Source organism: Pelodiscus sinensis, chromosome 2, assembly GCF_049634645.1.
Source record: "Pelodiscus sinensis isolate JC-2024 chromosome 2, ASM4963464v1, whole genome shotgun sequence".
NCBI lineage: Eukaryota > Metazoa > Chordata > Testudines > Trionychidae > Pelodiscus > Pelodiscus sinensis.
The window spans coordinates 221,789,318-221,810,772 of NC_134712.1; the positions used below are offsets into that span (position 1 = coordinate 221,789,318).

The 21,455-nt window shown below is 43.0% G+C and overlaps 1 protein-coding gene across 2 annotated transcripts in view; it reads right to left on the bottom strand.

Moving 5' to 3' along the window:
• NEBL (nebulette) overlaps window positions 1-21,455 on the bottom strand; it is a 416,787-nt gene that overhangs the window by 214,850 nt on the left and 180,482 nt on the right. The window lies entirely within an intron of this gene.

Genomic DNA, 21,455 nt, shown 5'->3' on the forward strand with positions numbered 1-21,455 from the left:
TTGCTACAGACCTCTGCCTCAATCTATGCATAGAATGGATGGCGCTCAGTTAATGGGCAGGTATTCAATATTCTGTTTTATTCTTCTTGTTCACTATGTGGCCCTATGTCTTATTTATTGCCCACTGTTCAAACCTAGCTTCAAAGACAGAATTCCTTGTGAACTTTTCTATAGTGCTTAAATGTTACAGCATCAGAATGCTTTCATAAATGTTAACTTAGCTTCTCAAAACCCCTGTGAGGTAAGTGAGTGTTATTTTCCCCCCTTTTATAGAAAGAGAATTGAGTCACAGAGTGATTAAGGTCAAAAATATCCACTCACTTTGTGTACTCAATCTAAAACAACAAGGACTTGCTTTTTCAAAGTACTTTGTACTATATTCAAGCTCAACCTTGTAAATCTGGAACTCTCTGGTCCGGAAACATCCATGATCCAACAGGATCATGGATGTTGCCGAACCAGAGAGCCCTGGTGTCCAGGAATGTGAGCCAATTAGGGAATCCAGCGGACGCGAGCCCCACCATCAGGCAGATGAGCCCCATCCCTGGAAAGCCTTGGCCAAGCAGGGCAGCAGTGGGATCATCAAGCCCCAACCTGGCACAGGGCAGCCGCAAGGCCACCAGCAGCTGGTGAGCCCTGTCCCCGGGAAGTCCTTGCAGGGTGCAACACCAGTGGGGAAGCCGTGGAGTCCTGTGCCCAAGAAGCCTCGGACAGGTGGGGCAGAAATGGGGTCGTGGCAGCTGGGGAGCTGCAACCCCAGAGAGCCCCAACTGGCTGGCATCAGCATGCCAAGGCCAAGCCCTGTAGCAGCAGTGCTGGAGCCCAGGGGCAGTGGGGCTGGAACGGAATCAGCCAAAGGGAGGGGCAGTATCCTGGGAGGGTGGTGGCAGGGGACCTCCCCATATCCGGTAAATTCCCTCATTTGGGACCTCTCAGGTCCCCAAGGTGCCAGACCAGGAAGGTCCAACCTCTAGTACTTTACAAATTCAAGCACAGCTCTCATTGATTTCAGTTGCTGCTGTGTGCACTCAGCATTTCTGTAAGCAGACCTCACGATCTCAAGTTTGACACCCAGAAAATGAGGAACACACAATTATCTACCACCTCCAAAAAGTTTAGTTTAAATGACTTGCCCAACATTATGTGACAAAGGCAGAGGCAGAGATAGTATCCAGGTCTTCCAGGGCAGCATTAAATTGCTTTAACCATGAAACCATCCTTTCTCTTCCTGCAAACTCTGCTTCATTCCCTACACACATTCCAATACATGTGGTTGGTAAGACAGGAATCCTACGGCAACATTTCCTTATTACACAAGCTTTGTAAAACTATGAGCAACAGAAAATCGGGTCTTGTCATTAGGAGAGTTAGCCAGCCTCAGTTATGGAGAGTGCTATCAGCTCTTCCTATGATAATATGTTTCAGCAAAAAACATAACAGTGTGTATGTAGGTTGCCAGGTGTCCAGTTTTGAACCGGACAGCCGAGTATTTTAGCTTTCTATTCGGGAAACAAATTGAGAAAATATAAATGTCCGGTATTTTCTAAATAGGATTTAATATAGATTGTGATGTAATGTCAAGCGTGTCCAGTATTTTTGTTGAAACCATCTGGCAACCCTATGAGTGTGGTCATTTTTCTTTTTATTCTAAATACACCAGCCCTTAACTTCAAGAAAAAGAATCATGCAATTTGCACTATGCCCTTTATGATTGTGAATCAACACATATCACATTGGAGTCATGTTTTTATTTGATTATCAATTATCCATTAATATATAGGTCTTCACAGGGATTAAAGGTAAATAAGTCTTTTTAAAAATCTATGACTTAAAATTTTTTTAAAATTAATTACAATGTTGGTGCAGTGGCTCTATATGCATTACATTGTCATATTGCAAATAATTTTCAAAAATTAGTTTTATATCAGACTTGTTAATATCACAAAAACCACAAAGCAGTATCCTACTCTTACATTTCATTAACATCACAGCCTTACAAAATATTGCTCTCAAATACTAACTTTTGTTAATATAAAATAACCAAAAACCTCAATGAATGTCCAGACAACATGAAATGTTAGAGGATCCATACTCCCTTTGGTGCATATGTATAATCATAAACTTTATTGTCCATAATGCAGTGCAGTCTTGAAAGGTGCAGAGTGCCTGCCCATACCTCACAGTGGTATTTAACACAAGGCAACATGGATTGTTAGAAACTATGGTTGTGACATTAAAAGCTAGAAACAAAACTTGTAAATAAAATATTTCTTTTTAAATTGTGAAGTGAAAATACACTATAAGGAATAATGTCTATACTGGTCTTCACGGAAAGGAGTAGGTGATCAAATAGATTGTTTCCAAATCACATTTTTATATTTCATGCCTCTGGTCACATCTGTCAGACCCAAATAGAGGAAGTTGTTAAACTGTTCTGGATTTTCAATCTGAGTTCACTATGGCATCTCCACTTCCTTATTCTGCACTTGTTCAGTCAAGAACTCATATTTTTCAGGTACATTTTGCAGCAAAGATATCTATTTGCATATACATCTATCTGCATCTTTTTCATCTATAAAAATTACCTCCTGTCAGAGAGTGTGGGGGAGTCACCAGGTCCTGCACCCCCATCCACAGTCAGATATGACTCTCAGCCAGCAAGTAAAACAGAAGGTTTATTCATTGACAGGGATACAACGTAGCACAGACTTATTAATACAGGAATCAAAAGCAGTCAGTATAATCCAACTTGGAGAGAGGGGGGCCCACGGCCAGCGTCCTGGGCCCCCTCCCCACATTATCTGCCAGCAGAAAGGATCCACACCCTCAGAAGCCAGACCCAGCCTTGCTGCCCCACCTCCATCTTTGTCTAGCTTCAAAAGGCATCATCTATTGAATCTTCCACCTAGGCTCAGGTTACAAGACAGCCTGAGCTACTGTTGTGTATGCGCTAAGATGAGGCAGCCTGGGGCAGCTTCCCCCTCAGTGAGAGCCACACTCAACATTCTCATCCCCAGCCTAGTACTGGGGAAACTGAGGCACACACACGGCGTCACAACAGAACAGTTCAGGACAGTAGGAATCACATACAGCATGACAAACCAAACAGAGTGAACACAATCCCCACTATGTCACACCTCCCTTCTTGTTTTCTCTCCTACACACACACACACACACACACACACACTCACTCTGAGGAAAATACATTAAAAAAATCTAAGTCGGGATGGGCAATAATTTTTGATGGGGGGCCCCTCCAAGATTTTGGAAAGTGGTTGTTGGCCTCACTTTTCAAAGATATTAACAGAGGAAATCCAGGGTCTGGTATAGAGGTTGGGTGCATAAGGGAGCTTGGGATAAGGGATTGAGATGCAGGAAGGAGAATGGGGTCTGGGAGGGAGTTTGGGTGAAGGAGGCAGTTGTGATTTGGGGCAAGCGACTTGGGTTCAGGATTTTGGGATGTGACCTACGGTAGGAGTGGATTGAGATCTGGGGCAGGGGATTGGGCTGTCAGATCTGGGAGGGGCGATGGATGCAGGATGGGGCAGAACAGTTTGGGTTTGTGGAGGAGGGCAGAAGGTTGGTGAAGGGAGGGACTGGGGTGCCAGACACAGACTCTGGCTGGGAGGTGCTTACCAGCAGAAGCCTGAGGCAGACTGTTTGCTGCAGGCTGCTCCCTGCTCCACATGGCTCTGCTCCAGGCATGAGAGGGAGGGAGAGAGGGAGAAGACTTCCTACACTGCCTGTTCCCAGCAAAAATTCTCAGCTCCTACTGGCCGGAAACTGAGAGATTGGCCAATGGGAGCTAAGAGATTTTGCTGGGGCATAAGAAGTCTTCCTCCACCCTTCCCAGCCATCCAGAATAGAGAACAGCTGACTTTTTAAAGTGTGAGCTGTTCTCTGCCTAAGAGTTCCAGTGAGGCTGTTCTCTGCTAAGTGTTCCGGCGAGGCAGCTGTGGGCTGAATCTAGATCGGGCCTACTGGCAGCCTCTTGCCCACCCCTGGTCTAATTGAAACCAAAAAACTATTATTCTTTCACTAGTGGTAAATATTTTTTCATATATCTTTAACAGAAAAATCACTTCCAGTAGCAGAAAGACAGTACTTTATTAGTTAACAGTTCTGCAAAGTAGGAATGTAATAGTCTAGTCAATTAACCAATAAGCAAAAGCTTATAGGTTAATGCGATAGACTACACGCATTTCCCTCTCCCTGCCAGTAAATTTTTTAGAAGGCTGGCCAGAAGCCTGGCTCAGTCCTGACTTGCGATAGGTCTGTGACCTACCCCTGCTGCGGCTCTGCATTAAAAGTGTATTAGGAGCCGGGCGAGCAGGCAGCCCAGCTCAGTCTTGGCTCATGTCAGGTCTGGGAGCTCAGATCCGCCCTAAACAGGGACTACTGCCACCCAGTGCTGCTGCCTCTTTCTTAGAAGCAGCAGCACAGGGCAACGGGCAGCCGGTTTTTAAACTGGCTCCCCTCGTAGACCAGCTCCCACTTGGCACCCAGCACTGCTGCCTCTGATTCCGAGGCTGCTGGCCGCACCCCCGGGGACTATAGAATAGTCGACTAACCGAGCAAATTTCATGAGATTACTCAACTATTCAGTTGACCAATTTTTAACATCCTTTCTGCAAACAGGAAGTAATCCTAAAAACATACAAAAAAGCAAAACAAAAAAACACAGCATAGCAGATCATCTTTATTCAGGATTTAATCAAATTCAGAATTCTCCACTGAACTTAATCCTTCAGCCTACCCCACCTCAAAATTAGTCAACCTTTAGAAAGCCTATTTTAGTCCCAAGAAACATAATCCTTTCATCCATGACCTCACTCTTCTAATTGCCAGTAACATCAGAAAGGTAATGTAAGGAGGGTCCGGAGCAAAAAAATGCATCATCTAATAAAAAAATAAGGAAGTAAACCCCATAAGGTAACTTCTAGTGCTGACTCTATAAAAAGCAGTGATAGAAACAAACTGCATACACATTGTTTGTTGATAAGGAAAAAAGATCAGCACAGAAAAAGCCCCAGAAAACTACCATGAATTAAACTGATTATTTTTTAATAGTACTTTCCATGATAGTGCTCATAAATGAAATACACTGAAGTAGGTAACATTAAAATACCTTCAACATTTTGCAATTCTTTCAAGAGTTTAATTTACAAACTACCTCATGACGATTTTACTTTTAAATGAAATAATTATACAGTCCCACAGCCTGTATTTCCTATCCACAAAGTGTTAAAAATATGAATTTCCAAATCACACATTAAGATTTGTTAGAACACAAAGTTCCCCTTAAAGCAAAAAAGTACCCAGCTTCAGTGCCAGGTACTTTGACCATTACAAAAGCCCTCAGATTTGTCATATGGTAATTATACAGAGTAAACATGGTTTCACTGCTACCAACTGTCCTACCAGCAGGAGATCCTGTCCTTGCCCTACATCATGCAGTAAACTCGGCACGACTCTCTGTGTTACAATGTACAGTGTGCCTGATCAGCTTTATGACCATCTGCAAATCTCTTTCCATATTTTTCCAAGAAGCTTCAGTTTTGTCAGAGAGCCACTTCTAAAAAATAAAGGTCCTGGAATTCAGGATAAAGCAGTTAAAAAGTTAGATAGGTGCATATGATTAAAATATATTACAGGAGTAACTGCAATTAGTGGCACTTACAATGTATAGTTTTGATAGCTGGCTCACAAAAAAATCACAGGCAAAAGAACCCTACCTGCTAAGATCTGCAGGTAAAGAAAAGTAGAGGGTGCAAGAGCTCAGGATTACTGAACGAGAAAAGGACTGAATTCATAATTAGAATACATCACAGCTGCATGTGTATGGTCACAGGAATTCAAGTAAAGTCATACTACTAATGAGTCCACTGAAACAGACCCAATAATTCTAATACTTTCATTCCAACCATTCAGTTACCTTAGATTCTGATGGTTTGATATCTACTTACCGTGCTCAAACCACGTGACCATCATTCTCTAAGGGTGCATCTAGACTACATTCCTCTTTCGAAAGAGGAATGTAAATGAGGGAAATCCAAAATGCAAATGAAGCGCAGATTTACAAATCCTGTAAACCTCATTTTTTCAGGAATAAGGGTTCTTTAGAAAAAAGGGGTGGGGGGTTCCGAAAGAACCGTGTGTAGATTGCTTTTGTCTCCCAGTGATGTTAATGGATGGTAGATAAAACCCTTTATCCTGAGAACTGCTCCCCAAAACATAACAGATGATGAAGTCTCAATGTGAAATCAAATTCTGTAATTACTATATGCTTTCTATCATACTGTGATCTGACATTCTGCTCTGAAGCCATCATGCTGAACTATGGATATAAAAATTCAATTAAAAAGGTAACCATGTGACCACTAAGAATCCTAGCAATTACCCAGATACACGAAGTGAGCTCTACAGCATAAAGCTGAAATAAGAACCTGCAGTGCCGCCCCCCCAGGAGCAGGGCCACCAGCCCCTGCCATCCCCACTCCTGGAGCACCTTAGCTGCCGCAACAAAGCTACTTCTTTGGGAGTGGAGGCAGCAAGGGCTGCTGGCCTCACTCCTGGGGAGAAGGCTTTGCTGCCGCAGCAAAGCCATCTCCTGGGAGCAGAACCGGCAGGGGCTGACGGCTCTATTTCTGGGGATGCTTTGCTGTCGCAGCAAAGCCGCTTCCCCAGAAGCAGAGCCAGCATGTTACCTGAAGCGGAGGGGCCAGGCCCAGCTCGCCACAGACAGCGGTTGCTCCGGCCAGCCGGCCTGTTTAAAGTGATGCTTACTAATTTAAAGTGATGCTTTCACATCCCTATACTGAACCTGTGACTCTCTTCCCAAATTCTAGAGCTGTGGTTGGAGGCTGACAGTGTTTTTGGGCCTGTTGTCAGATACACACTAATATTGAGTATGCATATACATTTATTTCATATATTGAGAGCTGAAACACCACACTCTTCAAATTCTTCCTTCAAATAAATGTTTAGGTCTTACTGAATAGCAAAACACATTTCTGATATGTAAAATCAACGTAAAGGACTGGTTATTTATGGCATGTATGGGGGTGCAAAGGGTCTAGTACCCTTCAAACATAACCACTATTCATTACCAGTCAGTGTATGCAGCTTCTGCTTCAAACAGCACGGATAATGTTGGGAGAGATGCCCTTCTAATCAAAATGAGGGGAAAAAATTGTACCACAAGGTTCCCTGCAGGTTGGAAACGAGAGTTGGAGCAGAATAAGGACAATGCAGTATAACATCAAGACTTTGAAACACAGACGCTAATAAACAAAAAATCAATGTGAATGAGAGAATGAAATAATTCCACAACAAACTGGATATTAAAGAACATTTAGTACAGAAAAGAAAAACTAAGCATCTCAAGCCAAGTAAGTGTTTATACATTAAACTTGTTATCAGACATGTTAGTTACCAACAATGAGGAAAGTGGGAATAGTTGCAAATCATCCTAAAGGTAATATTGTTTCCTTGGTTATACAATAATTAGCGAGGGGAAAGTGGGTACCTAAAAAGGACAGTGATTGCTTAAAAATTGTTCCATGTTGCTTTAAAAACATTTCCTGAAGCCTAATACAGGCAGTCCCCAACTTACGCGGATCCGACTTATGTCGGATCCGCACTTACGAACGGGGCTTTCTCGCCCCGGAGCTCACAGGCAGCAGTCAGCCACCTCGAGCTCCGGGGCGAGAAAAGCTGCTCCCGGTGCCCCTGGTCTGCTGGGGACCGTCTCCAGCAGACCAGGGACACCGCGAGCAAACCCGCAGCAGCGGGGGGTCCCGCGCTTCTGAGGCTTTGCTCTGGTAAAGCCTCAGAAGCGCGGGGACCCCGCCGCGGCTGCGGGTTTGCTCCCGGTGCCCCTGGTCTGCTGGGGACCGTCTCCAGCAAACCAGGGGCACCGGGAGCAAAGCGGTCCGGCGCCAGAGCAAAGCCTCAGAGGCAAAGCACCCCCCCGCTGCCGCTTTGCTCCCTGTGTCCCTGGTCTGCTGGGGGGGGGGGGGGCGCAGCTAGTGTGCCCCCCCCAGCAGACCAGGCTTTTGTTGTGGACCCTGGGGCAGAGCAGCTGGGGTGCTGCCGGTTGGTTCCGCAGCGCCGCTCTGGGCACTACTGGACCAACCCGGCAGCACCCCAACTGCTCTGCCCCAGGCGTCCTGATTCAGCCACTGCTGGTCAGTTTCAGCAGCGGCTGAATCAGGACTCCTGGGGCAGAGCAGCTGGGGTGCTGATGGATTGGTCCAGTAGCGCCGAGGAGCGGTGCTACTGGAGCAACCCAGCAGCACCCCAGCTGCTCTGCCCCAGGCGTCCCCAAGTCAGCCGTTGCTGAAACTGACCAGCGCTGACTACAGAAAACCCGAGGCACAGTTGCTCTGCCCCGGGCTTCCTGGAATCAGCTGCTGATCAGTTTCAGCAGCAGCTGACTTGGGGTTCTTAAGTTGAATCTGTATGTAAGTCAGAACTGGCGGTCAGTTTCAGCAGCGGCTGAATCTGGACACCAGTTCCGACTTACATACAGATTCAACTTAAGAACAAACCTACAGTCCCTATCTTGTACGTAACCCGGGGACTGCCTGTATGTAAAAAAAAAAACATTTCAAAATAACAGGCTTGCTGTGTAGACGCTCACTTTGTATTTTGAAATAACTCTGCTGTGCAGACATGTCCAGAGTGTCCAGGGCAGCATGAGCCAAAGCAGACAAATGCAGAGGCTGAGACTGCATCCAAATTGCACAAATCAAGTGAGCTAAAAAAATCAAGACAAACTGAAATTAGCAACAGCATGTCCCCTGCCTCACAGGGCAACATGGCTGGTTGATGTGACAATGAAAAACAAATCCTCAGTTGCAGACAGGGTGATAAATTAGTAATGCTCAAATATATCACCATTGCCATTGCTACATCTGTTTCTATAGTTCCATTAAAACACCGGGTGAATGTTGTCTTACTAATTTCAGATCATTTATTTTAAATCACAGGACTGCCACATGTTCACATATTAGCAGAAGACAGCAATAATAGTGACACCATAACACACTTTCTAAATATTTGTTTCAATGAACTGGTTAGGTTTAATCTACAGTACTTGGATTCAGAAACAAAAAATTTCTACCCTATTAATTTAAATACCTCCAATTTTCTGTGAAGGGAAAAGATGCCTCTTATATGCAAACACTGGTGGCAAGTCTGAGCCCATGTCCTACTGTTAATTTCACAAAGTTCATATTTATTTTTAAAAACAGTACAAATTGCAAAAATTAGTATAAATATTAACACTGGACCAAATTTTTAAAAAATCATAAGAACATAAGAATGGCCACACTGGGTCAGACCAACAATCCATCTAGTTCAATATCATGTCTTTAAGACAGTGGCCAATGAGAGTGCTTGAGAGGGAATGAACAGAACAAGCAATCATTGAGTGCATACACTCCTAGCTTCTGGCACTTGGTGGCTAGGGACAACCCAAGCCTGGAGTTGTACTAGGGATGTAAAAACTCCTAAAATAGTAACCATGTAACCAATTAAAATTAAATAGATTAAACAGTTAAATGAACTCCATGGGCTACCACCCTTGACAGTTCATGGTCCTGGCAGTTTAACCATTAACCAGAAACAATAAGCATTAGCTTATCAGTTAACTCATTAAACTCTTATATCCCTAGGTTGTACCCTTACCATCTGGCTAATAGGTATTGCTGGATCTTTCCTCCATGATCTTATCTATTTCTTTTTTGAACCCATTATAGTTTTGTCCCTTGGCAATGAGCTCCAATGTGTGCTAAGTAGTGTGTCTGTTTGTTTTAAACATGCTGCCTATTCATTTTATTGGGTGGCCCTGGTTCTTGTGTTATGAGGAGTAAATAGCACTTCCTTTCCTACTTTTGCTACTCCAGTAAAGATTTCATGGAACTCCATGATATCCCCCTTAGTTGTCTCTTTTCAAGCTGAAAATATCAACCTTTTCACTCTTGCCTCCTAAGAGTTCCATGCCCTTCATTATTTTTGTTGCCCCCTCTGTATCTTTTCCAATTATATCAATTTGAGGAAAACACAACTGCATATAGTATTCAAGGTATAGATGTACCATGAATTTATATAGTGACATTATGATATTTTCTATCTTACCATTTATGCCTTTCCTAATGGTTTCTAACATTCTGTTAACTCTTTTTGACTACTGTTACACATTGAGTGGATGTTTTTCTGAGAACTACCTACAATTACTTCAACATGTCTTTGAGTGGTAGTAGCTAATTTAGATTCCAACATTTTGCATGCACAGGTGGGATGTTTTCCAATGTATACTACAGGTTGAATCACTCTAATCCAGCAATCTTGGGACTTGACAGATGCTAAACCAGAGAATTTGCCAAATCACAGGAGGTCAGTATTGTCTAGCAGCATTAACAATACGTCCACTGCTTACTGGGCTCTCAGAAGACATCTAAGGGTAAATTAGAGCTATATTAACAGCACAGAACACTGAGAGCCAGGACTGGTTGCTGTAAAACTTTATGAGACCACAGGAAAGTTGGCCATACCCATGAAAAGTGGGCATCCAGCTAACTAAAATAATGGCGGACCATAGATGTTGTTGGACCAGAGAGTGCCGGACTAGAGAGGGTCAACCTGTACTTTGCATTTATCAACACTGAATTTCATCTGCCATTGTGTTATTCTGATACCCAGTTTTGTGAGATCCCTTTGTAGCCCTTCACAGTCTGCTTTGGACATAACTACTTTGAGTAATTTTGTGTCTGCAAATTTTGCCACCACACCGCTTTTTCTAGATTATTTATGAATCTGTTGAATGACACTGGTCCCAGTAAAGATTACTGTCTCTTCACAATGAAAAACTGACCAAGCAAACGTAGTAGCTCCCCACATCTTCATTTACATTCTTCACCTAACCTCCACAAGTCAGTATGCCAAGACCGGGAATGTGGAAATGATTTCCATGGAAGAAGATACATCACTGAGCACTTCCCCACTAAGACTTGTGCTTTGTGATTTTTTAAGTCTAACCATAACATCTTATTCATAATATCTTATGAATGTTTTAGTGTGGGTACAATTAAAAACTTTTTATCTGTTGAAAAGATGTTATCCATGTCTCCCATTTTAAGTTTGGGGAATTTTTCTTATGCAGCAGAATCTGCCAAAATCAAAGAAACTATACTGTAGTGCTTTCACTTCTAGGGACCCCAAAATGCTATGCACACTCTTTTAGGGTATATTCCAATAGATATGAATACATTGATATATTACACATGGAAGTTAGGGTCACTGTGGCATCAATGTTTCTGTCTAACATACTCATCAGTATTGTCTCATGTTTCTTTGTACACCCCCATCAGTTGGTATTCATCTCTTTAATAGTCTCCTGTCTTTGACTCTTTGGGGCAAGGATCATGTTTTCATTCTGGATTTGTACAGCACCTAATGCACTGGGATCTTGATCCATGACTAGGGATTCTAGTTGCTACAGTAACATAAACAACAACAATCTTTACCCCTGCTGGTATTTGGCTAGTATACTAAAGCTGAGATTCATACTTGCTGAATTTCAAAGACCTCAAGTTTGTGTGTGTGTGTGTGTGTGTGTGTGTGTGTGTGTATGTACACACACACACACACACACACACACACACAATATATATTTCAACCAGAACCCTGCTTTCAGAATTTCAATCAGTACTACTCAGTCCTTTTTAGTGTTACTGTAGCCATGTTGGCTCCACAATATTAGAGAAATTAGTTCAGTGTGTTAATACCTTTATTGGACCAACTTCTGTTGATGAGACAAACTTTTGAGCTTAGACAAAGCTCTTCTTAAAAACTTGTCTCTCTCACCAACAGAAGTTGGTCCAATAAAACATATTAACTCGCCCTTTTTGTCTCTTTGCTTAGCACAGACGGTGGTAAGTAGAGATGTAAAAAAATACATTAAAATATTGATTGCGTAACCCCTAAAAATTCTACTGGTTACACAGTTAACTAAAGGGCTGCCGGCTGTTCGGCCAACGAGTGAACAGAATGCAAACCTAATGCCAGAGCATCACAGCAAGGTGCTAGAGTCCTCACAGCCAGTATGAAGCAACTTTAGTGAAAGGAACAAGACAGAGACAGCAGGAAGGAAAATGGGAAGCTGAATCAAATGAAAAAAAGAGAGATTAAAGAAAAGCAAAACTCAGAATAGAAAAATAGGAGCAAATATGTAGTAGTTCAGGACCTTCTGCTCTGCCCTGTACTCAAGCATACTCTAGGAATCCCTATTTGTAAGTTTCCAGACCTGACTCAGCTAGATCTTTTGTCCCAAAATACTCAAGTTATATGAATATAAATGGGAAAGAAATATATTTGGCGTTGCTTGTATGCCAGGTGGTTTCACTGTTTGGCAGCCATCTGGTCTCAGTTTACTCTTTGTCAGTAGCACCAAAAAAGAGAGAAATATGAGATGTTAAATATTAAAATATACATTATTAAACAAATGAAAGCTACTGTAAAGAATAAGTGTAACACACACATGGGTTGTAGTGTTAAACATATGGCAACACATACAAAAAACCACTCCTGGTATTGAAGGTATGATGTCATACCCTCCTGAAACTTACAAATTCATCACTGAAATTCAAGTGTATTACAGCACCCCTATGAATTAGGAGATTTCTTCAATATTTTGTCATCACCCACACCTACCCATCATTCTACACTCAAAGAGCTGTAACACTAGTATGAGCTAGATGTTCTAACTGCTGTGAGTAAGGAAAGCAGAAAGGGGAAGTAAAGACACACATGGGGAATGGGGAAGAAGGAAATAGCAGTGGTATCTGAGCTGTCAGTGAGTATCCAGGACAAAAATTCAATACATATATGTATGTTTCATAAAATAAAAGGGATAGATAAAATTGGAGTTACACACTGATAATTCCAGTCCAGATACTGGTGACTACATAAGCCATGATGATTACAGTGCCGCATTGTTTATGTGGTCACGACAAGTCCATGATAGAATTACAGCACCATAATTCCTGGTTGGCTGTTATTTATTCTATGCATAAAAAGGATATAAGGCTAATGTTAATGTAACTCATTAAAAATGAACCACAGAGTCTACAAGTCTATTCATTCATATGAAGACCTATTTGTGCAACAAACCAGACCATTTGTGCACATTATTTACTAATCTACACCCACAACAAATGTGCCCACAAATTTTCTGAGCATATTTTAAAGAATTTAGCTTTTCATTTAGTAATTATGCACAAGGCCAAGTAAGAACTAACATCCCTGCAAGCTGCATGGAAACTTTTCAAAGACACCACACGCCCAACTTAAATGTATACCCCAAATTAAAAAAACACAGTAAGAGAAATAAAAAAGTGCTACTGTGGCTTAACAACCAAGTAAAAGAAGCAGTGAGAGATAAAAAGAAATCTTTTTAAAAGTGGAAGTGAAATCCTAGTGAGGAAAATAGAAAGGAGCATAAACTCTGTCAAATTAAGTGTAAAAATATAATAATAAAAGCCAAAAAGGAGTTTGAAGAACAGCTAGCCAAAAACTCAAAGTAACAGTAAAATGTTTTTTAGGTACATCAGAAGCAGGAAGCCTGCTAAACTACCAGTTAGGCCCCTGGACGATTAAGATGCTAAGGGAGCGCTCAAAGATGATAAAGTCATTGTAAAGTGTGGAGAATTCTCTTCTTCGGTCTTCATGGCTGAGGATATTGGGGAGATTCCCAAACTGGAGCCATTCTTTTTAGGTGACAAATCTGAGGAACTATCCCAGATTGAGGTGTCATTAGAGGAGGTTTTGGAACAAACTGATAAACTTAACAGTAACAAGTCACCGGGGCCAGATGGCATTCATCCAAGAGTTCTAAAAGAACTCAAATGTGAAATTGTGGAACTATTAACTGTGGTTTGTAACCTATCCTTTAAATCAGCTTCCATACCTAATGCCTCTAAGATAGCTAATGTGATGCCAATATTTAAAAAGGTCTCTAGAAGTGATCCTTCTAGATCCTTCTACAGCATAGGGGACAAGATGGAACCTTGCGGGACTCCATAGCACAATCACCACGAGGTTGAATAGCAGGCCCCACAGCTGCACCTTCTGTAAGTGTTCCAACAGGTAGGACCGGAACCACTGCAAAACAGTGCCTCCAATACCCAACTCCGCCAGGCGTCCCAGAAGGATGTCATGGTCCGTGGTATCAAAAGAGGCTGAAAGGTCTAAGAGAATCAACAGGGATGCACTCCTGTCTCTCTCCCGGCATAAATTGTCTACCAGGGCGACCAAGGCTGTTTCAGTTCCAAAGCCAGGCCTAAAGCCAGACTGAAATGGATCTAAGTAGTTTGTTTCTTCCAAGAAAGCTTGGAGTTGCAACACCACCATCCACTCGAGTACCTTGCCCAAGAAGGGAGTATTAGCAATTGGGCGATAGTTATTTAAGTAATCTGGGTCCAGGGAAGTCTTCTTGAGTAACGGTTTTATCACTGCCTCTTTCAAGGCAGCAGGAACCATACCAGATCTATAAGATGCATTAATAATCCCCTGGACCCAGCCAGTCATCCCTTTCCGGCTAGATTTAATAAGCCATGAAGGGCAGGGGTCAAGTGAGCTTGTGGTCGGTCGCACTCCTCCAAGCACTTGTGTTAAGACGAAAGTAGACTGTGAAGAGCTTCAAAAAGATCTCACCAAACTATGTGAATGGGCATCAAAATGGCAAATTAAATTTAATGTTGATAAATGTAAAGTAATGCACGTTGGAAAAAATAATCCCATCTATACATACAAAATGACGGGGACTAATTTAGCTATAACTACTCAAGAGTGGATCTTGAAGTCACTCTGGATAGTTCTCTGAAAACATCCACTCAGTGTGCAGCGACAGTCAAAAAAGAAAACAGAATGTTAGGAATCATTTTAAAAGGGAGAGAGACTAAGACAGAGAATGTCTTATTCATCATCATCATCATCATCAACCACCACCACCATGGGCTCAATGCCCATTGGTGTCCAATGCCTCCCTCACTATTTCCTTTTTTTTTTTCCTCCAGTGCGGAGTGGCTTAGTTTCTGTAAACTAGCTTTGCACCAACCTAGATCATCTACCCATTGTCTGTGGGGTCTGCCTCTCCTATTTGGACCATCCATTATGCCGAATACCAGGGTCTTAACTTTTTGCTCATTGTTCATTCTGAAGATATACCCAAATAGCTGTAACTTCTGTTGTATAACCTTTTGCAGTAGTTTCTCTTTAGGCTGTATCTTCCTACATAATTCCTCGTTGGAGAACCTTCTGCATCCATCCTATTCTCAGGATCTTTCTATAACAACTCCTCTCGAACGCCAATATCCTTCTCTTTGAACCTTTCGTTATCACCCATATCTCAAATCTGTACAACATGCTGCTAAATATACACATTTTCAAGATGCTCATCTTCATTCCTAAGCTAATTGCTTTACTTTTCCAGATCTTATCCATCGTCTTCAAACTCACTCTTGCTTTCGCTATTCTAGTCACTATTTCCTTCTTACAAACTAGGTCATACATCATGTTGCTCCCCAAATACGTGAACTTCTCTACGTTATCTAGTTCAATCCCATCTATACTGCTCTTCCTTCCTATTTCCTTATCTATAAATACCATTGTCTTCATTTTATCAATATTCATAATCAGTCCATACCGCTTCCCTTCCTTATTTAGCACCTGCACCATTCTCGCTAGCTTCTCTTCATCTTTCTCAATGATAATTATATCATCAATGAACCTCAAGTTGTTAATTCTAATGTCTTATTGCCTCTATAGAAAACCATGGTACGCCCACATCTTGAATCTGCGTACAGATGTGGGCACCTTATCTCAATTAAGATATATTGGCATTGGAAAAGGTTCAGAAAAGGGCAACAAAAGTGATAAAGGGTTTGGAACAGGTCCCATATGAAGAGAGCTTAAAAAAAGAGGAGACTAAAGGGGGATATGATAGAGATCTATAAAATCATGACTGGTGTGGAAAAAGTGAATAAGGAACAGTTACTTACTTATTCCCACAATATAAGAACATGGGGGTACCAAATGAAATTAATAGGCAGCAAGTTTAAAACAAACAAAAGGGAGTTTTTCTTCACTCGGTGCACAGTCAACCTGTGGAATTCCTTGCCAGAGTACATTGTGATGACCAAGACTTTAACAGGGTGCAAAAAAGAGCTAGATAGATTCATGGAGGTTAGGTCCATCAATGGCTATTAGCCAGGATGAGTAGGAATGGTGGCCCTAGCCTCTGTTTGTCAGAGGCTGAAAATGGATGACAGGAGAGGGATCATGTGGCAATTCCCTGTTGTGTCCCTTCCCTCTGGGACACCTGGTATTGGCCACTGTCAGCAGACAGGATACTGGGCTAGATGGACCTTTGATCTGACCCAGTATGGCTGCTCTTTTGTTCTTATGAACGGAAGAGTGACAATCCCACCTAAATCTCAACTTGAGAGTTCAAGCAGAAGATGCATTTCAATAAACAGTCTGCATCCCAAGGAGCTAATGAACCTTGACTTCTCAGGTCTTATCCCAGCTGTCAAGAACACCAAGCAAAGAGAAAGGGATCAGATAGTTTTATTTCATCCTAATAGTCAATGTTCTACAAATGCAGCCAGTACATACGTCTCCAAGAAAGAAATACATCCTATTCCTCACATCAGATGTGCTAGAATTCTTGTAATTATGTTCAGTTTAGTTCACTGAAGTACATTACAGAAATTAAAGCACAGGCCTACCCTGATATAATTGTTTGCCTAGAGACTTACTGCTTTCTGTCACCTGATCAGCCTCTTCCCTACATTTGGCATCAAAACTGCATTAGGAAAAATTTCTTTGTTTCACCTTCATGAGTCAAGTAAATATCTGGCAGACATATTGCCTTCTCAAATTCCTAATTATATGGCTCCTGAGACGGGCAAGGTCTCATGCTAACAGTAGCAATGCTGTCCATGGGAGAAACGACAAGACCTACCATATCAGATTCAGTGCTGTTAAACTGCTATGGCGACCAGAACCCACAAAGTCATGATCCATCAATACAACATGATGACAGTGCTGCATTAGGCAAAGCGAGGTGTCAGGGAGAGTCAGGGAGGGGTAGCACCTCTGGTGACTGAACATGTCGCGTCCTTTTAGGGAGGTTCGTCCACCTTTGGCCCCCACCTGGCACCCAGCTCTCACCTGTGGCTCTTCGTAGATGTTTACATGTGACAGTGGCCACAGGCAACGGCTTCGACTGGCTGGCCAAACCATGTGAGGGTAGCCGATGGGCCCAAAACTCTCGGTGAGACAGGGAGTTGTCTATCCCAGCATGTGAATACAGACTCCGGCGGATTGAGTGGATGAGACCAATGGAAGGTCCAACGGTCAAGAAGGCGGTCTCCGCAAGTGTTGTGGAACGCGTAGAGTAGGATAAGACACAGAAGATGCCCTGGTCACCCACTGCACCCAGTCCCATCTCCAGCCATCTTGACTTTCGTCTTGCTACTGGACCCAGATGGGAATTGGGAAGAGAGAGTGAGGTTGACGCTGCGCAACATTTCCTCACTTAAATCCAAATCACGCGCAAGTCTCGACACCACGTTATTACCATCATCATTATCGCAACCTTAGATGTCCTGTGGCAATGGGCAAGTGATGAAGCAGCAGGTGTGGACACACTGGGAGCTGTAGTCACGGACCTGCACACAGGCGGCTCAGGTTTAATGGTCGTTTCTCGCTGATTGAAGCAGCAGTGAAATCCGGCATCTATCTGGGCGACTGAGCAGTCCTTTTTAGGAACCCACTGCTCACCTCCGTAGAATTGGGGAAGGGGCTAGAAAAGGAGCCCTAAACAACGCCTGCTTCACTACATCCTGGCCAGTTTACCACAGCTGGCGGGAATCCTATTATGGCGGTCGAACAAATACAAATAAACAGATTAAATGTATGGTGACATCGCTCACCATTGGAACTTGGTGCGCACGCTTTTGGACAACCCTACAACAGATAGACCAGAGAGAAGAACAGCCTTGGTTGCCAGAGAGCTTGCAAGATACAACATTGATATTGCAGCCCTCAGTGAGACTCGTCTTGCTAATGAAGGTCAGCTAACTGAAACTGGAGGTGGATATACTTTTTTCTGGAGCAGTCGTGGCACCGATGGGCGTCGTGATGCTGGAGTTGGATTCGCCGTCAGGAATCACCTTGTTCAGCAATTTGCCAGTCTTCCCAAGGGGGTGAATGATCAGCTTATGATACTACAGCTTCCGCTACAGAATAGAAACCAAGCCACTCTGATCAGTGCCTATGCTCCCACAATGACTAACCTGAACGAGATGAAAGACGGGTTCTATGAAGAACTGGATTCCTTACTATCAGCTGTGAGTAGCACCGACAAACTGATCCTGCTCGGTGACTTCAATGCAAGAGTAGGATGCAACTCAATAGCCTGGCATGGAGTCGTTGGCAGACATGGAGTGGGCAAATGTAACGGCAACGGCCTAATCCTACTGAAGACCTGTGCAGCACACGACCTCCTTATCACCAACACAACGTTCCGCCTGCCTACCCGAAACAAGACCTTTTGGATGCACCCCCGCTCTAAGCATTGGCATCTTATCGACTATGTCATTGTCAGGAGAAAAGACAGGCAAGATGTCAGAGTGACCAAGGCCATGTGTGGTGCTGATTGTTGGACAGCTCACAGGCTCATTGTCTCCAAAATGAATCTCCGAATTAGAATGAAGAGGCGGCCACAAAGTAGCAAGCCCATAAAAAGAGTTAATGTGGCCAGGCTAAAGAACACGAACATAACCTCAACATTGACTGAGGATCTAGAAAGCAGGCTTTCCGACTTGCACCTTGTAGGCAGCGCTGCGGATGACTGGCAACTTTTCCGGAATGCTATCCACTCATCTGCACTGAAGATTTTGGGACCCTCTTCGCGCAAGCAGCCCAACTGGTTTGATGAGAATGATGGGGAGATATTGTCTCTACCTGCTGAAAAGCACCACCTTCATCGTGCACATCAGAATGATCCATCATCAGCTGCCAAGAAGAATGCCTTTGCAAATGCTCGCAGGACAGTCCAGAACAAACTGCGTAAAATGCAGGTTGCTTGGTTAAGGGACCAGGCAGCTGAAATTCAGGGGCATGGTGACAGGAATCATAGAATCATAGAATCATAGGACTGAAAGGGACCTCGAGAGGTCATCGAGTCCAGCCCTCCACCCTCAAGGCAGGACCAAGCTCCGTCTACACCATCCCTGACAGATGTCTATCTAACCTGTTCTTAAATATCTCCAGAGAGGGAGATTCCACCACCTCCCTTGGCAATTTATTCCAATATATGACCACCCTGACAGTTAGGAATATTTTCCTAATGTCCAATCTAAACCTCCCTTGCTGCACTTTAAGCCCATTACTCCTTGTCCTGTCCTCAGAAACCAAGAGGAACAAATTTTCTCCTTCCTCCTTGTGACACCCTTTTAGATATTTGAAAACCGCTATCATGTCCCCCCTTAATCTTCTTTTTTCCAAACTAAACAAGCCCAGTTCATGAAGCCTGGCTTCATAGGTCATGTTCTCTAGACCTTTAATCATTCTTGTCACTCTTCTCTGTACCCTTTCCAATTTCTCCACATCTTTCTTGAAATGTGGCGCCCAGAACTGGACACAGTACTCCAGCTGAGGCCTAACTAGTGCAGAGTAGAGCGGCAGAATGACTTCACGAGTTTTGCTTACAACACACCTGTTGATACAACCTAGAATCATATTTGCTTTTTTTGCAACAGCATCACACTGTTGACTCATATTCAACTTGTGGTCCACTATGACACCTAGATCCCTTTGCGCCATGCTCCTTCCTAGACAGTCGCTTCCCATCTTGTATGTATGGAACTGATTGTTCCTTCCTAAGTGGAGCACTTTGCATTTCTCTTTATTAAACCTCATCCTGTTTACCTCTGACCATTTCTCTAACTTGCTAAGGTCATTTTGAATTATGTCCCTATCCTCCAAAGAAGTTGCAACCCCACCCAGTTTGGTATCATCTGCAAACTTAATAAGCGTACTCTCTATCCCAATATCTACATCATTGATGAAGATATTGAACAGTACGGGTCCCAAAACAGACCCTTGCAGAACTCCACTTGTTATCCCTTTCCAGCAGGATTTAGCACCGTTAACAACAACTCTCTGACTACGGTTATCCAGCCAATTATGCACCCACCTTATCGTGGCCCTATCTAAGTTATATTTGCCTAGTTTATAACTAAGAATACCATGCGAGACCGTATCAAATGCCTTACTAAAGTCTAGGTATATGACATCCACCGCTTCTCCCTTATCCACAAGGCTCGTTATCCTATCAAAGAAAGCTATCAGATTAGTTTGGCATGACTTGTTCTTCACAAACCCATGCTGGCTATTCCCTATCACTTTATTACCTTCCAAGTGTTTGCATATGATTTCCTTAATTACCTACTCCGTTATCTTCCCTGGGACAGACGATAAACTGACCGGTCTGTAGTTTCCTGGGTTGTTCTTATTCCCCTTTTTATAGATGGGCACAATATTTGCCCTTTTCCAGTCTTCTGGAATCTCCCGTCTTCCATGATTTTTCAAAGATCATAGCTAAAGGCTCAGATACCTCCTCTATCAGCTCCTTGAGTATCCTGGGATGCATTTCATCAGGACCTGGTGACTTGCTGACATCTAACTTTCCTAAGTGATTTTTAACTTGTTCTTTGTGTATCCTATCTTCTAAACTTACCCTCTCTCTGCTTGTATTCACTACGTTAGGCACACCTCCAGACTTCTCGGTGAAGACCGAAACAAAGTCGTCATTGAGCATCTCCGCCATTGCCAAGTTTCCTGTTACTGCTTCTCCCTCCTCACTGAGCAGTGGGCCTACCCTGTCCTTGGTCTTCCTCTTGCTTTTAATGTATTTATAAAAGGTCTTCTTGTTTCCCTTTATGCCTATAGCTAGTTTGAGCTCATTTTGTGCCTTTGCCTTTCTAATCTTGCCCCTACATTCCCGTGTTGCTTGCCTATATTCATCCTTTGTTATTTGTCCTAGTTTCCATTTCTTATATGACTCCTTTTTTATTTTGAGATCATGCAAGATCTCCTTGTTAAGCCAAGCTGGTCTTTTGCCATATTTTCTATATTTCCTACACAGCGGAATTGTTTGCTTTTGGGCCCTTAACAACGTCCCTTTGAAATACTTCCAACTCTCCTCAGTTGTTTTTCCCTTCAGTCTTGCTTCCCATGGGACCTTACCTACAAGTAATGATCTGAAACGTTTCTATGCAGCCCTCAACACTCTCTATGGACCTCAGTGTCTCGGGAGTTTCCCCCGTGTTAGTACAGATGGTTCAACTCTGATTACAGAGAAGGCTCAGATGGGCTCAGAA